This window comes from Heterodontus francisci, chromosome 1, assembly GCF_036365525.1.
Source record: "Heterodontus francisci isolate sHetFra1 chromosome 1, sHetFra1.hap1, whole genome shotgun sequence".
Classification (NCBI taxonomy): domain Eukaryota; kingdom Metazoa; phylum Chordata; class Chondrichthyes; order Heterodontiformes; family Heterodontidae; genus Heterodontus; species Heterodontus francisci.
This window is the reverse complement of record NC_090371.1, coordinates 227,002,224-227,030,001: the sequence shown is the minus strand read 5'-3', so window position 1 is coordinate 227,030,001 and position 27,778 is coordinate 227,002,224.

Genomic DNA, 27,778 nt, shown 5'->3' with positions numbered 1-27,778 from the left:
CAGTGCGCCATTTTCCCACACTCTCTTGGTCAGTCTGGACATAGCAGTGGAAGCTTTTCCCATGCGCTTGTTGATTTCTGCATCGAGAGACAGGTTACTAGTGATAGTTGAGCCTAGGTAGGTGAACTCTTGAACCACTTCCAGTGCGTGGTCGCCGATATTGATGGATGGAGCATTTCTGACGTCCTGTCCCATGATGTTCGTTTTCTTGAGGCTGATGGTTAGGCCAAATTCGTTGCAGGCAGCTGCAAACCTGTCGATGAGTCTCTGCAGACACACTTCAGTGTGAGATGTTAATGCAGCATCGTCAGCAAAGAGGAGTTCCCTGATGAGGACTGTCCGTACTTTGGCCTTCGCTCTTAGATGGGCAAGGTTGAACAACCTGCCCCCTGATCTTGTGTGGAGGAAAATTCCTTCTTCTGAAGACTTGAACGCATGTGAGAGCAGCAGGGAGAAGAAGATCCCAAACAGTGTGGGTGCGAGAACACAGCCCTGTTTCACGCCACTCAGGATAGGAAAGGAGTCTGAGGAGGCACCACTATGCTGAATTGTGCCTTTCATATTGTCATGGAATGAGGTGATGAATGAGGGCGGAGTTTGCAAGTTCTCCCTGTGACCGCGTGGGTTTTCGCCGGGTGCTCCGGTTTCCTCCCAGAGCCAAAAGACTTGCAGGTGATAGGTAAATTGGCCGTTGTAAATTGCCCCTCGTGTAGGTAGGTGATAGGGAATATGGGATTACTGTAGGGTTAGTATAAATGGGTGGTTGTTGGTCGGCACAGACTCGGTGGGCCGAAGGGCCTGTTTCAGTGCTGTATCTCTAAATAAAATAAATACTTAGTAGCTTTGGTGGACGTCCGATCTTTTCTAGTAGTCTGAAGAGACCACGTCTGCTGACGAGGTCAAAGGCTTTGGTGAGATCAATGAAAGCAACGTAGAGGGGCATCTGGTGTTCACGGAATTTCTCCTGCAGCTGACGAAGGGAGAACAGCATGTCAATGGTGGATCTCTCTGCTCGAAAGCCACACTGTGCCTCAGGATAGACACGCTCGGTCAGCTTCTGGAGCCTGTTTAAAGCGAGTTGAGTGAAGACTTTCCCCACTATGCTGAGCAGGGAGATTCCACAGTAGTTGGTGCAGTCACCGCGGTCACCTTTGTTCTTATTAGAGGGTGATGATATTGGCATCGCGCATGTCCTGTGGTACTGCTCCCTCGTCCCAGCACAGGCAAAGCAGTTCGTAGAGTGCTGAGAGTATAGCAGGCTTAGTACTCTTGATTATTTCAGGGGTAATGCTATCCTTTCCAGGGGCTTTTCTGCTGGCTAGAGAATCAATGGCATCACTGAGTTCCGATTTTGTTGGCTGTACGTCCAGCTCATCCATGACTGGCAGAGACTGGGCTGCATTGAGGCTGAATTGAAAGAAACAATTACAACTGCGAGAAGGGATGCTATGTTAGAGGGATCATCAAATAAGTCTATATGAGTTGAAGTAAGGAACCAAAAGGGGCAGTCACTCTGCTGGGAGTGTATTATAGACCTCCAAACAGTCTGAGGGAGCAAATAAGCAAATCTGCAGGCAAATTTCTGATGAATGCAAAATCAAAAAGGTGATAATTGTGGGGTATTTTAATTACCCTGATATTAAATGGGATGCAGTGAGTATAAAAGGTACAGAGGGCACAGAATTCCTAAATTGCATTCAGGAGAACTTCCTTAGCCAGTATGTGGAAAGCCCAACAAGAGCGGGCGGCAATTCTGAAAGGGTGGTAAAGGCAGAAACTTTCACCACATTTAAAAAGTACTGGGATGTCTACTTAAAGAGCTATGAGCTGCAGGGCTCTGGGCAAAGTAGAGGAAGGTAGGATTAGGTTGGGGACCTCTTCATCAATCAGCACGGATACGGTGGGCCAAATGACCTCCTTTTGTGACATAAATTTTCTATGATTCCATAATCATTCACTACTATTCTCAGCTTGCTGTCTTTAAGGGCTAAAAGTTTGACAGGTGCTGGGATTGTGATGTGTGACTGCCCCAGGTCCTGTAAAAATGATGCAGGTGGCACTCAAACTTCACACTGCCTGCTTATTAGCACAATTGTGTGGTCCAACCCAGTGCTAAGTGCACTGTTGACTGCTTTCACACTCAGCAAGGGCCCAGGTACATGCGTGGCTAGCACAAGTTACAGCTAGCCTGCACCTCTTAAAGGGGAGATGCATTCGGGAAATGCATTCAGACTGCAGAAACTGGTGGAACAGTATCTAAAAGTGTTTCAGAGATGGAATGAGAGTACCAATGTTAATTAAAATATTCAAATTGCTCATTAAGTACTATTTTAATCCCCAATTTTGGATTTAACAGCCAGGAAACTTGTTTCCTGGCCTGTCAGCAACTCACCAGGATCACCGCAGCAGGGAAAGCTTCTTCAGTGAAACTGATAAGCTGGCAAGCCTTTGTTCAGTGAAACTGAAGAACTCTAGCAATGGTGAGGTGAAAGGTTGCTGTTCATAGCACTTCTTCTCTGACAGGTGATTGCCAACTTTTTGGAAGACACTTCTCCTGTCTGGCACTTCACTCATCTTCAGCATACTTCCCTGCTGCCAGCATTTAACACAGCATGGGAGCAGCTTTAACAGCTATACCTTGCACCTCTGATGTAAGGACAAGAGGAAAAGCAGCACAACCATCAAGAGCACCAGCAGCAGTAGGAGCAATAACAGCAACTGCACCTTCTCTAGCTGTCTCCTCCTCAGCCACATGCTCCTCCACAGGGGGATGACTACCAAGATCCAGCTGGAAAGAGGCAAGACCCCAAACATAGAGTCCACAGGCAGAGGATCAGCTCTCTCGACATTTGTGAGCACCAGTGCCTCAGGAGGCTTAGCCTCGCACAACACGCCACTGCTGACATCTGCAGCATCCTGGACCAAAACCTCCCTCCCAGTGGAGCAGTTGAACATGCATTGCCAATGGCCTAAAAAGTGCCTGTCACTGGAGGTCCACCTCCCCTGCCCCAGTTCTCTGCTTCTCAACAAGTTGTGTGTTCTCTTCCCCAGCAAACAGAGAAAGCTGAAAGATGTGAGTGTCCATAACAGCTGGTGTGGAAAGAAGGAAGGATAACATTTGAATGTGTGACTGTGAAGCATGGGTGCAAGAGGGCAATAAGCAGAGGGTGAATGTGAGTGTTTGCTGCTCAGGTGGGGATGTGAGGTGCCTGGAGAGAGACAGAGAAATGAGTGCAGCTGCAAGGTGTGTTGTCCTGAGTAATGCCATGCAGGAGAATGCTGGAAAAGTCAGAGTGTGGGGTTTGGCACCTGAAAGTGTTATGCCACTCACCTGTCATGTTCTCCTGAATCTTGGATCCAGTTGGTGCACTGTCTCTCGGTTGGAGAGACCACATTTCTGCTGCTGACTTCCTTGGTAACTTTCATCCATGCCTGTTTGGTTGGCGAAGCTGTCCTTTTCCTCCTGTCCTTGGGATACCTCACCTCATTGCAGCCCATTGAATCTCACAGCAAGACCTCCAGGTAAGAGTGAGCAACCTGTGGGAAGCGTTTCAAGATCTTCTCTGCATTCCTGTGCTTGCTCCAGCCTCAAAAACCTAGGGAGCAGGTAATCATGATGGTCAATTCAAGGAGTGTGGCCCTAAGGTTGTGGCTGCAATGTTGCAAAAAGTTCAATGACCTCACACAAATGGTCAAGGTCAGTGAATGCAACTTCAAATGCCATATCCTACCCACCGCACCAACAATTTCACAGGCTGTTCAGTGCACCACAGCCCAATTACTCACGCATCTGCAATCTCTAGCAATCAGGACTCAAGCTTAAAATTCAGATGCTTCACCTCACCCTCACACACTTAACATTACTGCAAGTCTCAAATGTACAACTCGCAGCTTCCACATACTTCCAGCTATTTGGCAATGACAGACATAATCAAACAAACAGCTTTTTTTATTCATTCAAGGGATATGGGCATCGCTGGCTAGGCCAGCATTTATTGCCCATCCCTAGTTGCCCTTGAGCAGGTAATGGTGAGCTGCTTTCTTGAACTACTGCAGTCCATGTGGGGTAGATACACCCACAGTGCTGTAAGGAAGGGAGTTCAAGGATTTTGACCCAGCGACAGTGCAAGAACAGCGATATAGTTCCAAATCAGGATGGTATGTGGTTTAGAGGTGAACTTGCAGGTGGCAGTGTTTTCATGCATTTGCTGCTCTTGTCCTTCTAGTTGGTAGAGGTCGCGGGTTTGGAAGGTGCTGTCCAAGGAGCCTTGGTGAGTTGCTGCAGTGCATCTTATAAATGGTACACACTGCTGCCACTGTCAGTCAGTGGTGGAGGGAGTGAATGCTTGTGGTACCAATCAAGTGGGCTGCTTTGTCCTTTATAGTGTCAAGTTTCTTGAGTGTTGTTGGAGCTGTACCCATCCAGGCAAGTGGAGAGTATTCCATCACACTCCAGACTTGTGCCTTGTAGATGGTGGACAGGATTTGGGGAGTCAGAAGGTGAGTTACTTGCCACAGGATTCCTAGCCTCTGACCTTCTCTTGTAGCCACGGTATGGCAACACCAGTTCAGTTTCTGGTCAATGGTAACCTCGAGGATGTTGATAGTGGAAGATTCAGTTAAAGTAATGCCATTGAATGTCAAGGGGAGATGGTTAGATTCTCTCTTGTTGGAAATGGTCATTTCCTGGTATTCATGTGGCGTGAATGTAACTTGCTACTTATCAGCTCAAGCCTGGATATTGTCCAGGTCTTGCTGCATTTCTGCAGGGACTGCATCAGTATCTGAGGAGTAGCGAATGGTGCTGAACATTGTGCAATCATCTGCGAACATCCCACTTCTGACCTTATGATGGAGGGAAGGTCACTGATGAAGCAGCTCTAGATGGTTGGGCCTAGAACACTGCCCTGAGGAACTCCTGCAATGATGTATGGAGTTGAGATGATTGACCTCCAACAACCACAACCCTCTCCCTTTGCCTAAGTACGGCTCCAACTGGCGGAGGGTTTTCCCCCTGATTCCCATTGATTCCAGTTTTGCTAGGACTCCATGATGCCATACTTGATCAAATGCTACCTTGATGTCAAGGGCAATCACTCTCACCTCACTTCTTGAGTTCAGCTCTTTTGTCCATGTTTGAACCAAGGCTGTAATGAGGTCAGGAGCTGAGTGGATCTGACGGAACTCAAACTAAGCGTCACTGAGCAGGTTATTGCTAAGCAAGTGCTGCTTGTCGACAACACCTTCCATCACTTTACTGATGATCAAGAGTGGACTGATGGGATGGTAATTGGCTGGGTTGGATTTGTCTTGTTTTTTGAGTACAGGACATACCTCGGCAATTTTTCACATTGCCGGGTAGATGCCAGTGTTGTAGCTATACTGGAACAGCTTGGCTAGGGGCACGGCAAGTTCTGGAGCACAGGTCTTCAGTACTATTGCCGGAATGTTGTCAGGACCCATAGCCTTTGCAGTATCCAGTGTCTTCAGTCATTTCTTGATATCACGCGGCGTGAATCAAATTGGCTGAAGACTGGCATCAGTGATGCTGGGGACTTCAGGAGGAGGCCGAGATGGATCATCCACTCGGCACTTCTGGCTGAAGATGGATGCAAATGCTTCAGCCTTATCTTTTGCAGCACACTCAGTGACACTCTTCCCAATCTCTTGCAGAACAAGATTGCACATAATAAGACAGAGTAGCAGAGAACCGTGACTGCATTGCATGAGCTCCCTTGAGGAGACAGTACTGCATATTATTGGGCTGGCAGTGAGTGAGACAATTGCAACCAGCATCACCGAGAACATCCAGATGACAGTATGGGCTGGATTTTGTGTGGGAGGTGGGGCTCCCGGTGCCAGCCAAAAAGGCAGCAGGAACCTTGTCTCGGCCTTTTCATGCCAAATACCCCACCACCCCCACCCCGGAGCAATCCTCTGTTTTTTTTGTCTAATTGTTCTGCACCAGAATCCCTGCCCCTTTAAGACGAGGATCCTGCATCCAAGAGCTGCCGGCCAATCAAAGGACTGGCAACTCAGCAGTATCAGCAGCGGCACCAGGAGTGGCGACCACTGCCAGTACTGCAGAGCCCTTGGACACTGGACCGGTGCTGGAACCCCAGACCTCAGGTCAGGCCATCGTCAGCCTATTCTGCCCCCGGTAAGATCGCTTGGTGATGGAGAAGCTGCAGGCCCTCTGTCCCCCACCACCCGTCAGGATTCTCCGTGACCCCCCCCCCCCCCCCCCCCCCCGGCCTCCAACCCCACCTTTGCGGGGGCCCATAACATCCAGCCCTATGTTCCTGCCTAATGCACATTCTCAAATCTCACTTCACCTTCATTCTGCCATGAAGTGCGAGCTGCAGATGATGTAATCATGGGCCTCCTGCTTTCCTCCCCACCCCTTTTCCCTCACCCAAACCCTCCCCTCCTCTATTAATGCTTTTAGAATCCTGAGAACTGCCACCTGACCAGCCAGTGCAGCCTCACAATGATGGGCTTGAACAAGTCTGATGAAGAAGCACTGTCAATTGATTTTTTACTTGCAGCCACCAGCTCAGATACTGGCAAAGTTTAAAGGGTAGCATGCAGGTGAAATCAGCACATGGTGATTCACCAGGCACAAGTGGACTGCAGCAAAGCCAAGGCTAACATGTGCGAGCTCCCTGAAGGGTGAGGTCGCAGACTACTTTTGCTGCAGAGGAATTCCGATGAGGATTCTGCCAGACCTGCTGAGTATTTCCACCACTTGCTGTTTTTATTTCAGATGAGGACTTCACTGGGGTGGTGGACAGGAAAAAACTGAGGGGCATTGTTATGATCACCATGGAGACCACCAATGAATTGAAACCACCGACTTACCCCAATTTAGAAAACCAAAAATCACAGAGACAAGGTTTAACTTCTATAAAGTTTAATTTAACACACAAGCCAAAACCAACATTAATTAATCTTGAACTAATGGTTAAATTAAGGTTAATATATATATATTAAAGGTTACACAAGAAATAGAGGCAGAAGTAGGCCATTCAGCCCTCAAGCCTGCTCCGCCATTCAATAGGATCATGGCTGATCTGATAGTGGCCTAACTCCACTTTCCTTCCTGCCTCCCCCGCATAACCCTTGACTCCCTTGTCAATCAAAAATCTGTCTAACTCAGCTTTGAATATATTCAATGATCCAGCCTCCACTGCTCACTGGGGAGGAGAATTCCAAACACTAATGATCCTCTGAGAGAAGAAATTTCCCCTCATCATCATCTTAAATGAGAGACCCCTTAATTTGAAACAGTGCCCCCAGTTCTAGATTACCGTATGAGGAGGAAACATCCTCTCAGCATCTACCCTGTCAAGCCCCCTCAGATTCCTAAACGTTTCAATAAGATCACCTCTCGGTCTTCTAAACTCCAATGAGTATAGGCCCAACTTGCTCAATTTTTCCTCACAGGACAAGCCCCTCATCCCAGGAATCAGCCTAGAGAACCTTCTCTGAACTGCTTCCAATGCAAGTATGTCCCTCTGTCATGAAGACCTGCCAAGAATGAGACATATTAATTTTGTCACAAGAGCATTAATTTTAAACTGTTGTTGGAGTGAAGATGCCTTGTTTAAAGAGATCAACAGTGGCTGGAAAAACATTTGCATACTAACAGACAGTGCTTGGAGAGACAAAAGAATTTCTCACTGATTTCATTAACAGAGATTGGCCTGGGCAATGATGATCCACGTCTTGTCGGCGTAAGAGAAAGCACTATACCCACCCACCAAGAGCTTTGAAATCCACAAACACAGGAGTTTGTTTAAACAGTTAGTCACATGACTAACCTGCTGGCCAAATTGGAATTTTGATGTGCTCACAGGACAGTTTGAAGTCAGAAGGCAGATTGTAACTGAAGCTAGAACAAGAGAGCCTTTCTCCTGGCTGGCTCTTTCTCGCTTTCTCACAAGCCTCCAGACCCACTGAAGACACGTAAACCTCAAGAAAGAAAAGACTCCTACATCGAAACAAGCTAAAGGGTGCAGTGGGCCCCAAAAAACAGCAAGACTTACCGGCAACCAAAGACTCTACACTGAACTCAAAGGACCGTAAATAACTACCAGATATTGCCTCAAACTTTTCCCTTTTATTATTTCTACTTTTTCTGTCTCTATCTGCGTGTGTGTTTATCACGTATGCATGCCAGCGTGGTTGCGTCGCATATTCGTAGTCATTAATCGAATTAGAATTTAAGATTAATAAACTTCCACCTTTCTTGTTTAAATCTAAGAAAACCTGTCTGATTTTTTTGCCTTACAATTGGAAAGCAGTGAACAAGGATTCACTGAGGGGAAGCTAAAAACACAGTGTTTCTAAAATTAAACCCTGTTACGGTTAGATCAGGTGAAGACTGAGAGGGAACCCCTAGACTCCTATCTCATCTGGTCGTAACAGAAACTTGGGGGCTACCGTCCTGGATTTGACCCACAGACAAGCGAGAAATTGGAAGTGGGAAGCCAAATTGATCTCAATCAAAAAGAGAAAAGATTTCAATACAGGTTTTCTTGTGGTTTTGTGTTCTAGAATACTAACATGTCACGACTGAAGCCAGTAGCTTCCCAAGCCAGGGTGAAGTAACTTGGGATAAGTTAAAAGCATTGTCTATGGAGGAGTTGAGGAAAATGGCTGAGCAGTGTGGGATCACTGTACATGGCAAGGTTAGGAAGTCTGAACTCCTAAGACCAGTGGCCAACTATTATTCACTTGAATCTGAAGAAGCAGAAACAGGGTTAGAAGTAGACTCCGACAGGGTATTGCTAGCAAAGATACAATTGTATAGAGTAAACGTGAATTTGAGGAAAGAGAAAGGGAGAGACAGGAGAGAGAAAAAGAAAGAACCTTACATAAGGAATGTGAAGAAAAAGAGAGGAGAGAGCGAAAGAAAGAACCATCCAGAAGGAATGTGAAGAGAGACAGCTGAGGTGATTTGGATTAACTAGGGGGAGACAGAGTAACCCCAATGAAAGCCTGGCCAATATGGAGGAGTGCAATTCAGGGCTGGGTACAGAATTGTTAAAACTCTCTCAACTGATCCCAAAATTCAATGAGGGAGACGTGGAAGTGTTTTTTTTTTGTGTCTTTTAAAAAACTGGCAAGGCAGTTAAAGTGACCAGCTGAGGTTTGGACTCTGCTGATACAAAGCAAGTTAGTAGGAAAAGCCCATGAGGTTTACTCCATGTTGCCAGATGAGAGTTCATCAAATTATGAACTGAAAAAAATGCTATTCTCGGGGCATATGAGTTAGTACCGGAAGCTGATCGCCAAAAGTTTAGAACCCTCAAGAAGCAAGCTGTTCAAATCTACCTAGGGTTTGAGAGAAGTAAGCAGCTGGCTTTTGACCAGTGACACAAGTACAGCTCAGCTATGAAAATCTCAGAAAAGTAATTTTGCTAGAGGAATTTAAAAACTCTCCACCACTTTCCATAAAGACACATGTAGAGGAACAGAAGGTTCATAGAGCTCAGCAAGCCACAGTGCTGGCTGATGAGTTTGCTTTGATTTATAAGTCAGTTCGCCAGGGGAAAACCTTTCCTAATCATGCCCACAAATCCAAAAAAGACAAAGGATGGGAAGGTTATAGAAGCCCAAGCAGTCTTGGGAGGGAAAGAAAAGCAGGAGACACAGGGGGTTCTCCTCCAGCCAAAAAGGAAGGTGCTGAAAGTAGCAGTGAGACCTGGAGATGTGTGTGCTTCCATTGTAATAAAGCAGGGCATCTAAGAGCTGACTGCTGGAAACTAAAAGGAAAACCTGTAGGGTTAATCAGGGCACACCTGCTCGGTGAAGGAGAAGAGACCGGGATGGAAAGCGCAGCAGAACAAGCTGTGGCTTTAACTGCAGGAAGAGAGAGACCCAGGAAGTCTACCGCTGCAAATGCAGGAAAGTTTAATAGGATTCCTGAAGGTTATCAGGGTTTTGTGTCTGTAGGGAGAGTAACCCCATATCCCTGGAGTGGGACAAGCAAGCCCATAGTGATTCTCAGGGACACAGGGACCACTAGATCCCTTTTACTGGGAAAAGGCCTGACCTTTCCCCCAGAGAGTGCAGTGAACACCAGAATGGTGGTGAATGCTATTGGAGGGCAGTGTATGCCTGTACTTGTACACCGGATGCACTTGGAGTGCGACCTAGTTTTGTGATCGGTGACCGTAGGGATTGTCCCTAGTTTGTTTGTGGACGGAGTTGACCTGCCCCTCTGTAATGATCTGGCGAGATGAAGGTAGTTGGTTTCCCAGTAGTGAAAGAGAGACCGCAGGAGGTCAGAGAGACGGGGCAGTGGCAAGAGACGGTCCCCTGCAGTTTCCCTGAATGTGTAATGAATCAGGCCATGATCAAACCAGCTTCCCCTGAGGAGACTGAATTGGCATTGCAGGCAGATGGCCAGATCTGTCTATCTGAGACTTTCTTTGGAAAGTTAGAAGACCCAGGATATAAGTTAAATGGATCTTCCCTTTCTGAGGCTCAGCGAGCTGACCCAATACTGAGAGAGTCTGCATAGGCTGCCCAGTCTGAAATTGAAGCAGAGGAAGTCCCTGATTGCTATTCTTTAAATAATGAGGTACTGATTAGGAAGTGGGGTTCTCCTCGCAGACCTGAGAGCAAGAAGTGGACAGTAGTTCACCAGTTAGTGGTGCCACAGAGGTACAGAGAGAAATATTAAGAATGGCCCATGAGATTACAGTGGCTGTACATGTCGGTATATGAAAAACCAAAGTTCACATGAGACAGCAGTTTGACTGGCCAAAATTCCACAAAGATGTGGTGGAGTACTGTAGGAGTTGCCACATGTGCCAGATTGAGGGGAAACACCAATCTATAGTGAAATCTGCACCCCTAAGTACTGTATTTGTGTGTGGAGAATGCTCCAGCAGAGGGCTGGTGAACAGTAAGGGACCCCTGCTGAGAAAAAAAAGAGGACAGGCAGGCACAAGACTGGCAAAAGGTTAGAAAGGAAAGGGGAAAAAGGGACCAAGATGGCAGGTGAAAGGAAGTAGGGAGGAATCCCAAATGGAAACCCCTACTGTCCGGCCAGCCAACCTTGAAATATTTGAAAAGGTAGATCCCACATCCTCCTGTGTAAATGCAGACACTAGAAGCACCCCACCAGAGTTGCTAACAGCATTTACAGGAACCTGTAGAGGCAAAGAAAGTCCTCAAGACTGCAGAGAAACCGTGAGAGTGATGCCTCACCTAGTTGAAGTGCCACAGGGGAGTGCAGTAGAATCTGGGCAAATAACTGCAAGCAGGAGTGTCCCAGAGGACAAAGGGAAGCTTAGCTAAGAATCCACCCCCAGGTATATTAATTTTGTCATATGAACATTAAATTTTAACTGTTGCTGCAGTGAAGAGACGACTTGTTTAAAGAGATCAGCAGTGGCTGGAAAAACATCTGCATACTAAGAGACCAGGCAACTACTGAGAGGGAACCCCAACACCCCTATTTCACCTGGTCCTAACACCCTCCTTAAATAAGGTGACCAAAACTGTACACAGTACTCTTGGTAAGGTCTCACCAGTGCCCTGTACTGCTGTAGCAAGACTGCATTACTTTTATACTCTGTCCCCTTGAAATAAAGGCGAACATTTCATTTGCCTTCCTAATTACTTGCTGTACCTGCATGCTAACATTTCGTGATTCATATACAAAGACACTGAGGTCCCTCTGTATCACAGCATTCTGCACTCTCTCTCAATTTAAATAATATTCTGCTTTCCTATTCTTCCAGCCAAAGTGGACATTTTCCCACATTTTACTTCATTTGCCAAATTTTGCCCACTCACTTCACATATCTATATGCCTTTGTAGACTCTTTGTATCCTCCTCACAACTTGCTTTCCTACCTATCTTTGTATCATCAGCAAATTTGGCAACAATACACTCAGTCCATTCATCCAAGTCATTAATATAGATTGTAAATAGTAGAGATCCCAGCACTGATCCCTGTGGCACTCCACTAGTTACAGTTTGCCAACCTGCTAATTTTCTTACATACTCCAATTTCTCCGTCTTTAATTTTTTTTCAGTCATCCCTTTCTGTTTTCTAAAATTTTCCTATCTTCTGGCCTATGTCTAATCCTCACTGGATTGTACACCTTTTCTTTCAATTTGATACCATCCTTAACTTCCATAGTTAGCCATGGATGGTGCATCCTTCTGGTAGTCTTTCTTCCTCAATGGAATATATTTTTGTTGAGAGTTATGAAATATCACCTTAAATGTCTGCCACTGCTTCTCTACTGTCTCAACTTTTAACCCATTTTCCCAGTCCACTTTAGCCAACTCTGTCTTCATACCCTTGTAATTGCCTTTATTTAAGTTTAAGACACCAGTTATGGACCCACATTTCTCACCCTCAAACTGAATGTGAAATTCTATCATGTTATGATCACTCTTGCCTTGAGGATCCTTTACTGTAAAGGTCTTTAATTAATCCTGTCTCATTGCACATTACCAGGTCCAAAATACCCTGGTATCTGGTCCATTGTAGAATGTATTATCCTAAGAAATTGTCCCAAATACACTCTATGAATTCATCCCCCAGGCTATCTTTGCCAATTTGATTTGTCCAATTGATGTGAAGATTAAAATCAGCCACAAATTTTTTTTTTAGAGATACAGCACTGAAACAGGCCCTTCGGCCCACCGAGTCTGTGCCGACCATCAACCACACATTTATACTAATCCTACACTAATTCCATATTCTTACCACATCCCCACCTGTCCCTATATTTCCCTACCACCTACCTATACTAGGGGCAATTGCTAATGGCCAATTTACCTACCAACCTGCAAGTCTTTTGGCTTGTGGGAGGAAACCGGAGCACTCGGAGAAAACCCACGCAGACACAGGGAGAACTTGCAAACTCCACACAGGTAGTACCCAGAATTGAACCCAGGTCGCTGGAACTGTGAGGCTGCGGTGCTAGCCACTGCACCACTGTGCCGCCCTGATTGGAGGACAATAAGTCCCCTGGACTTGATGGCCTGCATCTGAGGCTGTTAAAGGAAGTGGCTGCAGAGATAGTGGATGCTTTGGTTGTAATCTTCCACCTTTCTTGCAAGCCCCCAATATTTCTTGATGTATACACTGTCCTACTTTGTAGCTACTGTTAGGGGGCCTATAAACTACTCCCACCAGTGACTTCTTTCTTTTGCTGTTTCTTATCCCCAGACAAACTGATTCTATATCTTGATCTTCTGAACCAAGGTCATTTCTCTGTATTGTACTGATCTAATTCTTTATTAACAGAGATAACCCACCTCCTTTTCATTTCCTCCTGTCCTTCCAAAATTTCAAATACCCTTGAATATTCAGGTCCCAGCCTTGGCCACTTAACATCTGTAATGGTTATCATATCATATTCATTTATTTCTATTTATTTAGAGAGATACAGCACTGAAACAGGCCCTTTGGCCCACCGTGTTTGTGCCGACCAACAACCACCCATTTATACTAACCCTACACTAACCCCATATTCTCTACCACATCCCCACTATTCTCCAACCACCTACCTACACTAGGGGCAATTTACAATGGCCAATTTACCTATCAACCTGCAAGTCTTTTGGAGGTGGGAGGAAACCGGAGCACCCGGAGGAAACCCACGCAGACACAGGGAGAACTTGCAAACTCCACACAGGCAGTACCCAGAATTGAACCCGGGTCGCTGGAGCTGTGAGGCTGCGGTGCTAACCACTGCGCCACTGTGCTGTGAATTCTTTCTTCTTACCATTATTTCCTACTCTGACCTTATTTGCTGGTGCACTCTTATTGTTTATACATTCTGACCCTTCCTGTCACACTCTGGTTCTCATTATCCATATCATTAACCCACACTATTTCCTTGCCCTTTCTCTTTAACTTTCCAATCTCCCCTCACGTGAACCCTCCCACCACCCACCACTATTTCGTTTAAAGCCCTCTCAACTGTCCTAGTTATATGATTTGCCAGGATACTGGTCCCAGCACGGTTCAGGTGAAGGCCATCCCAATGGTACAGGTCCCTCTTTCCCCAGTACTGGTGCCAGTGCCCCATGAATCAAAACCCACTTCTCCCACACCAATCTTTGGGCCACACATTATTTACCCCATGCCAATTTTCTCATGGCTTAGGTAGTAATCCAGAGATTATTACCTTTACGGTTTTGCTTTTAATTTAGCCCCTAGCTGCTCCCTCAGCAGAACATTAACAGTCAAATGCAACAAAGGCAGTCCTTACTAGTTCTCTGAACAGGCTTATCAGCAAGATGGCATTGAACAGTCCCAAAGCACAACAAAATCAGGATATTCCTCAAGTAGTTTTTCAGGTTCTGTTCTCTAGGATGCAAATACAGAAGTAATGAGGCCCCATCAATAGCGAGCGATGCAAAATTCCCTTTAACGGTTTGGTTTTGTCATCTCTCAAATGACCTCGGCCTTGCCCACTATCGTCCCAGTGCCATGGTTTTGCTGATAACTTTGCAGTTGTCAAAGACAACTGCCGTAAATCATTCACCAATGGTCAGCTCTCAGTCTAGGCTCCTTTGCCTATGGTCAAACTGCTTCAACCAGCTGCTTTGTAGTCTGATTCTATTTCAAGCAGCCTCTCTAAAAGCCCAAAGGTTTGCAGCTCTCAGCCTGTCTCTTTACAACAATCTGGCTGATTTTTCCATCCACTACCGAGTTCTTCACAACTCCCCAAAAGTCTTCTTTTTACAAAACATACCCAGCCTTTTCCGAAAGCCTTCTGGTCAAACTGAAACTAAGCCCCAGTCACAAGTCCTTGGTTAAAAAAAACTGTTTATTTCTCAATCACAGGACTGTTTCCATGACTAACCTAGGTTTGACTCCCTAAAAACCTGGAAGCCTCCAGTTTCAATTTCACATCAGGGGGTTATCTCAAAAAAACAAGCTCTGTAGAATGCAGTCTACACACGAAGGCCGGGATTTTACTGAACTCCCGACATCGGGCTCCATGCAGGGGCAGCTGGAAGATCGTTCTGGCAGCGGCCTGCCTTGGAGCTCGATGCCAGGAGTGCTGAACCCGATCTTTCTGGCAGCAGCAAGGCTCCATGGAGTCCTTCCCGCCACTGAGCAACGGGACACAGCTTTCCATATTTAAATTAATTACATGAATAAATTTGAATTCAGTACACTGCGATCTTACCTTCAGGCCGTGATCTTCTGAATGGTGGCAGCGCAACACGCTTTCACTTTCCCAACCAGGGAAAGCAGGTGCCACTGTGGTGGGGAAGGGGGGAAACTTGTGATTTTTAGTGCAGGGCAGGGGAGGGGGGGAATGGGGCAAATGTCAATGAGTAGTGTAGGGGAGGGTGGGAAGGGGTGACCTCTGCAATTTGCTCAATTTGTGGGGGGACAGGGTAAATAGTGAAATTAATTGTTATTGGGGGTGGGAAAGGGACAACAGATTTTTCATTGGTACATTGGGAGTGGTGGTATTCCTTTAAAAATGTAAATGGACTGGCTACCTTTTAAAAATGGCACCAGCATCTGCGCATAGGCGGCTCACACCATTGCTGGCGTTGGACAGCCCATCCCTCCATGTGATTGGAGAGGGGCAGCCCCACCAGCTCATTATCCTGGGCCACCAGAAGGAAGATTGCGGCGGCACGGCAGCATACGTACGTGTGGGACACAATTTTATTGTCCATCGCTGGGAACGGCACTGTGAGAAGAGAATCCAGCCCAAAGACTGCACCACAGGCATGCACACAGAAACACCTGGGGCATTGACAGGCCTGCCACAGAGCCTTCTGTCACTGTAAAGGAACATGGAGGAGTTCAGCTGCAGCCTGGCACAGGGCTTTGCACACAGCCTGCGGCCTGGAGTCTATCCTTTCCAGCATGGAAGTGGTGGCAGATCTATGACAACACATGCAGCCACAGTTATGATGCAGTGTTGTCTGGCAGTTGTCTCAGCTTCCATTGCAGCACAGGAAGAAGTGTCCAATGTCTGAGTGCTGCAGTGTTAGCTCAGACTGAGGTCATGAGATCTATGGCTTGGCTGATGCATCTCAGCCAGCCAGCTCAGACCACTGCAGCCAATGCTGAGGTTCTGCAGTTCAAAGATGGGCCCTCAAGGTGCTGAAAGGCATGCTGCAGTCAGGTGCATGAAAGTCAGCAGCCTTCCACCAGCCATGTTGCAACCACTGGGGTAGCACTGTGTAGGAGCACTAAGACAGGCAAATGTACTCAGAAGACAGGGACTAAGGCAAAGCACAATAGTGACTAGTTCAGTTTTGTAGGTAAGCTTCGAAGTGTTGTTTGATAAAGTTGTTATGGAATTTTTTTTTGGTCTCTCTTATTACAGGATTTTGGCAAGAGCATGCTGTGATAGTCTATAGCAGATGGATGGAAAGGTGGGGAATTCTGTAGCAACAGTGATGTGGGGGCATTTTTAGGGGAACCAGAGTCTGATTAACCACTCATGGGCAGCCTGTCCAGAGCAATGATATCCCAGATGTTTCCTCCGTTCCTCCTCCTCTTCTTTCTTCTCCCGAGGTGCTTGTTGAAGGCCTGTTGGCAAGTACTGCGCCCTCATACTGCGCACAGCTTCCCCTCTCTTCTGCCTGTGCTCCATCACCCTGTCACCCTGTAGTCCAAGAAGGGCTGTAACTGTAACCCCCATCAATAACAGCAGGACTTCACGGAACTCCTGGGAAAAGTCCAGCATCACTCCCTTCTGGCTCTCAACAACCTGTGGGAGCTCCTCCAACAATGCAGTACACAGTACTTCCCCTAACTCTGCAGCAATGAGGAAAAGTCAAAAGCACCTCATCTAAAAGTTCCATGCTAATACCTTTAAATAGCATTTGTTGGGGGTCCCTCATGCAGCTGAATGCATATTCAGCTGCGAGTGCTTAAAAGAGGGTGTTAACAGGACCTGCAAGATCCAAAATGGCAGGTCGGGTACCAAATCAGCATTAGGCACTGAGTAATGTCACGATCTGCCCACTCTGTATGCTTCTGGCAGGTGCATGGCATGCCCACGCTAATGCCTTTCCGAGCATGGCACACCACATGGGCTGCACCAAAAGTGACTGGAAGCGGATTGGCCTGGACTCCAGCCGACCATAGTGCTTCCATACCAGCAACGCTACAGAACCCGATTTTGTGGCCTAAATGTTTCCCCAACACCAACGTTAAGGTGACTGGCCTGTAGTTGAAGGATATAATCCCTCTATCTTTTTTAAACAGATGTGCAACATTTGCAATCCTCCAATCCCCTGTCATTGCTCCCTTGCTAAAGAGAATTAGAAGATCATAGCCAGATGTTCAATTATCTCTAACCCTACTACCTTTAGCATTCTAGGACACATCCCACCTGGTCCAAGTGACTTTCCTACTTTGAGCATGTCCATCTTTTAAAGTACCCTCACTTTATCCATTTTTATCTGATCCAATTTCTTGACTATCTCCACTACTGTGACATTGACAGTGCCTTCTTCTTTGGTAAATACAGAGGCAAAGAATTTATTTAGTGCCTTATCCATGCCTTCTGCCTCCCCGAGAAGTTTTCCTTTTTGCTCCACAATCGGCTTTTCGTTTTACAATCCTTTTACTATTCATATGTTTTTTTAAGACTTTTGGGTTCTTACTTCTGTTTCCTGCTAATCTATTTGTATATGTTCCCTTTGTCCCTTTTATTTTGTGTTTTAGTTCTGCACTGTACTTTTTATGTTCAGCTTGGTTCCCTACTACAATATGAGCCTCCTTTTTGTGTTTCATTGTAATCTCCATGAAGCTCTAGCTTTGCCCTTCTTTTCCCTCCCATCATGGGAATATTTTCTTTTATCCATTCATGGGATGTGGGCATCGCTGGCTATGACAGCATTTATTGCCCATCCCTAATTGCCCTTGAGAAGGTGGTGGTGAGCTGCCTTCTTGAACTGCTGCAGTCCATGTGAGGTAGGTACACCCACAGTGCTGTTAGGAAGGGAGTTCCAGGATTTTGACCGAGCGACAATGAAGGAACGGCGATATAGTTCCAAGTCAGGATAGTGTGTGACTTGAATGGGAACTTGCAGGTGGTGATGTTCCCATGCATCTGCTGCTCTTGTCCTGCGAGATGATAAAGGTCGTGGGTTTGGAAGGTGCTGTCTAAGGAGCCTTGGTGCGTTGCTGCAGTGCATCTTGTAGATGGTACACACTGCTGCCACTGTGCGTCGGTGGTGGAGGGAGTGAGTGTTTGTGGATGGTGTGCCAATCAAGCGAGCTGCTTTGTCCTGGATGGTGTCAAGCTTCTTGAGTGTTGTTGGAGCTGCACCCATCCAGGCAATTGGAGAGTATTCCATCACACTCTTGACTTGTGCCTTGTAGATGGTGGACAGGCTTTTGGGAGTCAGGAGGTGAGTTACACGCAGCAGGATTCCTAGCCTCTGATCTACTCTTGTAGCCACGATATTTATATGGTTACTCCAGTTCAGTTTCTGGTCAATGGTAGCCCCTAGGATGTTGATAGTGGGGGATTCAGCGATGGTAATGCCATTGAATGTCAAAGGGAGATGGTTAGATTCTCTCTTGTTGGAGATGGTCAATGCCTGGCACTTGTGTGGCGTAAATGTTACTTGCCACTTATCAGCCCAAGCCTGGATATTGTCCAGATCTTGCTGCATTTCTACACAGACTGCTTCAGTATTTGAGAAGTCGCGAATGGTGCTGAACATTGTGCAATCATCAGCGAACGTCCCCACTTCTGACTTTATGATTGAAGAAAGGTAATTGATGAAGCAGCTGAAGATGGTTGGGCCTAGGACACTACCCTGAGGAACTCCTGCAGTGATGGCCTGGAGCTCAAGATGATTGACGTCCAACAGCCACAGCCACCTTCCTTTGCACTAGGTATGACTAACCAGCAGAGAGTTTTCCCCCTGATTCCCATTGATTCCAGTTTTGCCAGGGCGCCTTGATGCCATACTCGGTCAAATGTTGCCTTGATGTCAAGGGCAGTCACTCTCACCTCGCCTCTTGAGTTCAGCTCTTTTGTCCATGTTTGAACCGAGGCTGTAATGAGGTCAGGTGCTGAGTGGCACTGGCGGAACCCAAACTGGGTATCACTGAGCAGGTTATTGCTAAGAAGTGCTGCTTGATGGCAACTACACTGGAACAGCTTGGCTAGGGGTGCGGCATGTTCTGGAGCACATGTCTTCAGTACTATTGCCGGAGTACTGTCAGGACCCATAGCCTTTGCAGTATCCAGTGCCTTCAGTCGTTTCTTGATATCATGCGGAGTGAATCGAATTGGCTGAAGACTGGCATTTTGATGCTGGGGGCTTCAGGAGGGGGCCAAGATGGATCATCAACTTGGCACGTCTGGCTGAAGATTGTTGCAAATGCTTCTGCCTTATCTTTTGCACTGATGTGCTGGGCTCCCCCATCATTGAGGATGGGGATATTTGTGGAGCCACCTCCTCCAGTTAGTTGTTTAATTGTCCACCACGATTCACGGCTGGATGTGGCAGGACTGCAGAGCTTAGATCTGATCTGTTGGTTATGGGATCGCTTAGCTCTGTCTATTGCATGCTGCTTATGCAGTTTGGCATGCAAGTGGTCCTGGGTTGTAGCTTCACCAGGTTGACACCTCATTTTGAGGTATGCCTGGTACTGCTCCTGGCATGCCCTCCTGCACTCTTCATTGAACCAGGGTTGCTCTCCTGGCTTGATGGTAATGGTAGAGTGGGGGATATGCTGGGCCATGAGGTTACAGATTGTGGTTGAGTACAATTCTGCTGCTGCTGATGGATTACAGCGCCTCATGGATGCCCAGTTTTGCATTGCTAGATCTGTTCGAAATCTATCCCATTTAGCACGGTGATAGTGCCACACAACACGATGGACGGTATCCTCAACGTGAAGGCAGGACTTCGTCTCCACAAGGACTGTGTGGTGGTCACTCCTATCAATACAGTCATGGGCAGATGCATCTGTGGCAGGCAGATGGGTGAGGACAAGGTCAAATATGTTTTTCCCTCGTGTTGGTTCCCCCACCACCTGCCGCAGACCCAGTCTAGCAGCTATGTCCTTTAGTACTCCGCCAGCCCGATCAGTAGTGGTGCTACCGAGCCACTCTTGGTGATGGACATTGAAGTCCCCCACCCAGAGTACATTTTGTGCTTTTGCTACCCTCAGTGCTTCCTCCAAGTGGTGTTCAACGTGGAGAAGTACTGACTCATCAGCTGAGGGAGAGTGGTAGGTGGTAATCACCAGGATGTCTGACCTGATGTCATGAGACATCATGGGGTCCAGAGTTGATGTTGAGGACTCCCAGGGCAACTCCCTCCCTACTGTAGACCACTGTCCCACCACCTCTGCTGGGTCTGTCCTGTCGGTGGAACAGGACATGCCCAGGGATAGTAATGGCAGTGTCTGGGACGTTGTCTGTCAGGTATGATTCCATGAGTATGACTATGTCAGGCTGTTGCTTGACTCGTCTGTGGGACAGCTCTCCCAACTTTGGCACAAGCCCCCAGATGTTAGTAAGGAGGACTTTGCAGGGTCGACAGGGCTGGGTTTGCCGTTGTCGGTGCTTAAGTCGATGTCGGGTGGTCCGTCCGGTTTCATTCCTTTTTATTGGTTAGGTACAACTGAGTGGCTTGCTAGGCCATTTCAGAGGGCATGTAAGAGTTAACCACATTGCTGTGGGTCTGGAGTCACATGTAGGCCAGACCAGGTAAGGACAGCAGATTTCCTTCCCTAAAGGGCATTAGTGAACCAGATGGGTTTTTACAACAATGGTTTCACGGCCATCATTAGACTAGCTTTTAATTCCAGATTTATTAATTAAATTCAAATTCCATCTTCTGCTGTGGTGGGATTTGAACCCCTGTCCCCAGATCAATACCGGGGTTTCTAGGTTACTAGTCCAGTGATAATACCACTTGGCCGCCGTCTCCCATGTGTTTAGTTACCCAAACTATTGCCTCTTTGAGGGCCTTCCATTGCTCATTCACTGTTTTACCTGCCAATCCACTTTCAACATACTGAAATTTAGCCCCTTTTCGTTTTCCTTCCCCTTGATACAAGGACTCATGTAAGAGCCACTCCAGTATTGCAGCCAGCCCAAATTTGTCTAAAGGAAACCAACAAACTGCCTCATGTTACCCAACAGGCACTTGCATTTCACCAGAATTATTCAGTTGAGATCCAAGGCCCAATATCAGATGAGCCGAAGATTTCGAGATCCTCGTGTCTGTTGTGAGCATGGCGACCATTTTAGCCTTAGATGTTCAAGAAAAGGCACAAAAGGGCCAAATTTGGACTCAATTCGTGCACTTCTGCAACAGACTTTAATACGGTAATGTTCAATTATATGTCCTGATATAGAGTTAATTTCAATCGGTGCATATTCAATTCAGACAGACCTAATCTGAGTTGAATTCAATCTGCTGCATAAAGTGGCTGCAGTTTACTCAGTAGGGTATTAAAAAGACTGCTCTACATATACGAAATGCTCATGCATTTCCCCATTGAGTAGTCACTACAATATGTAATTTAACTGAGCTTGAATTTTAACTTCTTTTTGTTTTCATTTATATGTTTTTGCTCCTTTGTCATAAATCCAGGGAGAAAAAAGGGAATAAATGCTATATAATTGACTTGATTTCTAAGTTATTTTATCAAAAGATAAATCAAATATTTCTAACTGGCAAGTTAATTCATATTCCATTTTGTTTATTCTAATTTTTATAGGAAGAAATAATTCAGGAATAGATTTTATGAACTATCCTAGCACAAAGATGCACTGTTTTCCATCATTAAATGAGTTCTCAGTATTATCTCTCATCGTACCACATAGCTGAAATCATAAATTACCATTTAAATTCTTTGACTCCAATAAACATGTAAGTGGGAAGAAACTGAGATGCGAGTACTTTCTATTCAAAGTATGCTCCTCTCCCAAAAGCTATCTGGAAATTAAATCTGAGAAATAAATATCCATTAGAAATGTTCAGGAAATCTGATTAATGCTTAAAATGCATTTTTATTATGTGGCACCCTGGAATTTTTATTGGCATTTTTGATTCAAAGTGTCAAGTCCCCTTATTTATGCTTTCCATGGTTAAATTCCATTTCACTATATCAAGAATAAATAAGTGGCCTTGTTAGTATTGAAATAACTAATATTTTGTCCCCTCACAAAGTCATGGAATTTTGTATCTCCTTCTCTCCAGAGCCATTATCGCTTATGTGAAAGATCTGTCTGCATCCTGCCATTGATTCATTCATATCAATAAGACTGAGAATGTGCAGTAGCTTGAGAGTAGATATACAGCCATCTGGCCCTAGAAAACAAAGCAATGGCTGAATACTGCTGTATAATGTTTTCAAATATTCTCAAAATTTTGTGAATTTACTCAATATGTGGGAGGTTTTACATAAATGAAACTCGTCTTTTCTTTTCTTCAGTCACTTTTCCTGAATATTTAGCCAATGCAGAAACAGAGTCATGACCACCCAACATAAGGAAAAAAATGTATTATGATAAAAGTTTAACATGTGTCTTTTTAATTCCAGGCTGTCCGTTTAATTTATGGTCACTTGGGATTTCATACATTGAAAGCTTACAGATGTGCTCTGGCTTAGCTGTATGTTCTTGAATGACGTTATGCGCGGTAACATCAGAGTAAGTTATCAGCTGCGGCTTGTTGAGAGGTCAATCAGACATGGAAATTCTCAAATTAATCATGACCTAAGGATTGTTTCAAGGAAGAGGTTTTGTTATCCTGTGCTGATCTGGCCGCACTGATTATCCCCTTCTTATGGGAGTTCTGCTGTGGGTTGATACTACATGTCAAGAAATTACTGCATTTGCTTCACTAAACAAAAAAATTAAATTGCTGTAGAAAGTTAAGGCGAGTATATCAAAGTGTAAGGACTCTTTTAATCAAGTAATTTATATTTCCAAAGCCCTTCCATTTTGAAAGTAATGCTAGTTCTTCTACACATGCTACATAAAGCACACAACCAGGAGTAAGTTAGACAGGGGAAATTATAAAAGGAAGTAAAGCCATCAGAGAAAAAGATAAACTTTAGGGAATACAACAAAGTGATAGAAATGAAAATAAACAAAGAGCACAAATTTGAAAGTGCTCTACTGTACCTGACTATAGGAATGGTAGCGTAGTGGTGATGTAACGGGACTCATAATCAAGAGGCCCAAACTAATGCTCTAGAAGACACAAGTTCAAATCTCATGGTGCTGGTGGAATTCAACTTCAATTAATTAATAAATCAGGAATAAAAAGACGGCGTCAGTAATTAAACTACCAGATTGTTTTAAAAAACCATCTGATTCCAGATATCCTACAGGGAAGGAAATCTGCTGTCCTTACCTGGTCTGGCCTCCATCAATGTGGTTGATTCTTAACTGCCCTCTGAAATGGCCTAGCATGTGACTCAGTTGTATCAAACTGCGACAGAAAAGCTGAAAAGGAATAAAACTGGATGAACACAGTGGCGCAGTGGTTAGCACCGCAGCCTCACAGCTCCAGCGACCCAGGTTCAATTCCGGGTACTGCCTGTGTGAAGTTTGCAAGTTCTCCCTGTGTCTGCGTGGGTTTCCTCCGGGTGCTCCGGTTTCCTCCCACATGCCAAAGACTTGCAGGTTGATAGGTAAATTGGCCATTAGAAATTGCCCCTGGTATAGGTAGGTGGTAGGGAAAATAGAGGGACATGTGGGGATGTGGTAGGAATATGGAATTAGTGTAGGATTAGTATATATGGGTGGTTGATGGCTGGCACAGACTCGGTGGGCTGAAGGGCCTGTTTCAGTGCTGTATCACTAAACTAAAACTAAACTAAAACCTAGGCACCGGAAACGACAAAGACACTCACTGCCCAGTCAACCCTACAAAGTCTTTGTCTCTATCATCTGGGGACTTGTGCTAATATTGGGAGAGCAGTCCCACAGACTACTCAAGCAACAGCCTGACATAGTCATACACACCGAATTATAGAAACATAGAAAATAGGAGCAGGAGTAGGCCATTCGGACCTTTGAGCCTGCTCCACTATTCATTATGATCATGGCTGATCATCCAACTCAGTAACCTGTTCCCGCTTTCGCCCCATATCCTTTGACCCTTTAAACCCAAGAGCTATATCTAACTCCTTCTTGAAAACATACAATGTTTTGGCCTCAACTGCTTTCTGTGGTAATGAATTCCACAGGTTCACCCCTCTCTGGGTGAAGAAATTTCTCCTCATCTCAGTCCTGAATGGTTTACCCCGTATCCTTAGACTATAACTCCTGGTTCTGGACTCCCCCACTATCGGGAACATCCTTCCTGTATCGACCCTGTCAAGTCCTGTTAGAATTTTATAGGTTTCTATGAGATTCCCCCCTCACGCTTCTAAACTCCAGTGAATATAATCCTAACCGACTCAATCTCTCCTCATATGTCAGTCCCGCCATCCTAGGAATTAGTCTGGAAAACCTTCGCTGCACTCCCTGCACAGCAAGAACATCCTTCCTCAGATATGGAGACCAAAACTGCACACAGTATTCCAAGTGTGGCCTTACCAAAGCCCTGTATAATTGCAGCAAGACTTCCCTGCTCCTGTACTCGAATCCTCTCGCTATGAAGGCAAACGTACCATTTGCCTTTTGTACCACCTGGTGTACGAGAACACCCAGGTCTCACTGCATATTCCCCACTCTCAGTTTATAGCCGTTCAGATAATAATCTGCCTTCCTGTTTTCGCTACCAAAGTGGATAACCTCACATTTATCCACATTATACTGCATCTGCCATGCATTTGCCCACTCACTCAACTTGTCCAAATCACCCTGAAGCCTCTCTGCATCCTCCTCACAACTTACCCTCCCACCCAGTTTTGTGTCATCTGCAAATTTGGAGAAATTACATTTAGTTCCCTCATCTAAATCATTAATATATATTGTGAATAGCTGGGGTCCTAGCACTGATCCCTACGGTACCCCACTAGTCACTGCCTGCCATTCGGAAAAAGATCCATTTATCCCTACTCTTTGTTTCCTGTCTGCCAACCAATTTTCTATCCATGGCAGTACACTACCCCAATCCCATTCTCTTTAATTTTACACGCTAATCTCTTTTGTGGGACTTTGTCGAAAGCCTTCTGAAAGTCCAAACAAACCACATCCACTGGCTCCCCCTCATCAACTCTACTAGTTACATCTTCCAAGAATTCTAGTAGATTTGTCAAGAACGATTTCCCTTTTGTAAATCCATGCTGACTCTGTCCGATTCTACCACTGTTCTCCAAGTGCTCTGCTATAAAATCTTTGATAATGGACTCTCGAATTTTCCCCACTATCGACGTCAGGCTGACTGGTCTAGAATTCCCTGCTTTCTCTCTACCTCCCTTTTTAAATAGTGGGGTTACATTAGCTGCCCTCCAATCTGTAGGAACTGTTCCAAAGTCGATAGAATCTTGGAAGATGAGCACCAATGCATCCACTATTTCTAGGGCCACTTCCTTAAGTACTCTGGGATGTAGATTATCAGGCCCTGGGGATTTATCGGCCTTCAATCCCATCAATTTCCCTAACACCATTTCTCTACTCATACTGATTTCCTTCAGTTCCTCTCTCTCACTAAGCCCTGTGTTCCCCAACATTTCTGGTATGATATTTGTGTCCTCCTTTGTGAAGACAGAACCAAAGTATGCATTTAGTTAGTCAGCCATTTCTTTGTTCCCCATAATAAATTTCCCTGTTTCTGACTGTAAGGGACCTACATTTGTCTTCACCAATCTTTTTCTCTTCACGTACCTATAGAAACTTTTATAGTCAGTTTTTATGTTCCCCGCAAGCTTGCTCTTGTACTCTATTTTCCCCTTCTTAATCAATCCCTTCGTCCTCCTATGCTGAATTCTAAACTGCTCCCATTCCTCAGGTCTGTTCTTTTTTTGCGAATATATATGCCTCTTCCTTGGATCTAATGCTATCTCTAATTTCTCTGGTGAGCCATGGTTTGGCTACCTTTCCCATTTTACTTTTGCGCCAGACAGGAATAAACAATTGTTGCAGTTCATCCATGCGCTCTTTGAATGCTTGTCATTGCTTTTCCACCATTATCCCTTTAATGTTTCCCAATCCATCATAGCCAACTCATGCCTCAAACCTTTGTAATTTCCTTTACTAAGATTCAGGACCCTAGTCTCAGAATCAACTACGTCACTCTCCATCTTGATGAAGAATTCTATCATATTATGGCCGCTCATCCCCAAAGGGTCTCGCACAACTAGATTGTCAATTATTGCTCTCTCATTACACAATACCCAGTCTAGGATGGCCTGTTCTCTAGTTGGTTATAGTTAAAGTCTCAGATTCCTCCATCACCATCCCTGTGTATGTGCTGAACCACCAACAGGACAGTTGCACCAGAGGTGGTGGCACAGTGGTATACAGTGCAGAGGTAGTGGCCCTGGGAGTCCTCAACGTTGACTCCTGACCCAATAAAGTCTCATGGCATCAGGTCAAACATGGGCAAGGAAACCTCCTGCTGATTACCACCTCCCTCCCTTCCTCAGTTGATGAATTAGTGCTCCTCCATGTTGAACACCACTTGGCAGAAGCACTGAGGGTAATAAGGACACAGAATGTACTCTGGGTGGGGGACATCCGTGTCCATCACCAAGAGTGGCTTGGTAGCACCACTACTGACTGAGCTGGCTGAGTCTTGAAGGACATATCTGCCAGACTGTGCTTGCAGCAGGTGGTGAGAAAACCAACAAGAGGAAAAAACCTACTTGACTTTGCCCTCATAAACCTGCTTTCACAGATGCATCTGTCCATGAAAGTATTGGTAGGAGAGACTACTGCACAGTCGTGGCGACAAAGTCTAAGGACTTCACACTGAGGATACCCTCCATCATGTTGTACAGCACTACCACCATGCTAAATGGGATAGATTCAGAACAGATCTGGCGGCTCAAAACTGGGCATCCATGAGGCACTGTCAGCCATCAGCAGAGCTCTATTAAACCACGATCTGTAATCTCATGGCCTGGCATATACCTCCCATTACCATCAAGTCAGGGATTCAATGAGGTGTGCAGGAAAGGATACCAGGAGCAGCACCGGCATACCTAAAAAGGAGGTGCCAGCCTGGTGAAGCTACAACATAGGACTACATGCATGTTAAACAGCAGAAGCAGCATGCTATAGACAAAGTTAAGCGATCCCACAACCAATGCATTCAATCAAAAATCTGCAGTCCTGTCACATGCAGCTGTGAATAGCAGTGGACTATTAAACAACTAACTGGAGAAGGAGGAGGCTCCACAAACACCCCATCCTCAATGATGGGGGTGCTCAGCAGGTCAATGCAGACAAGACTGAAACAATTGCAACCATATTCAGCCAGAAGTGCCGAGTGGATGATCCATCTCGGCCTTCTCCTGAGGACCCCAGCATCACTCCTGTAATCTAGTTCAATTCACTCCACATGATATCAAGAAAGAGCTGAAGACACTGGATAAACAAAGGCTATGGGCCCTGACAACATCCGGCTGTAGTACTGAAGGCTTGTCCTTTAGAACTAGCCATGCTCCTAGCTAAGCTGTTCCAGGACAGCTACAACACTGGCATCTACCCAACAATGTGGAAAATTACCCAGGTATGTCCCATCCACAAAAACCAGAACAAATCCAATCTGACCAACTACCAACCCATCAGTCTATCCTCAATTATCAGCAAGGTGATTAAAAGTGTCATTGACAGTGCTACCAAGCAACACTTACTCAGCAATAAACTGCTG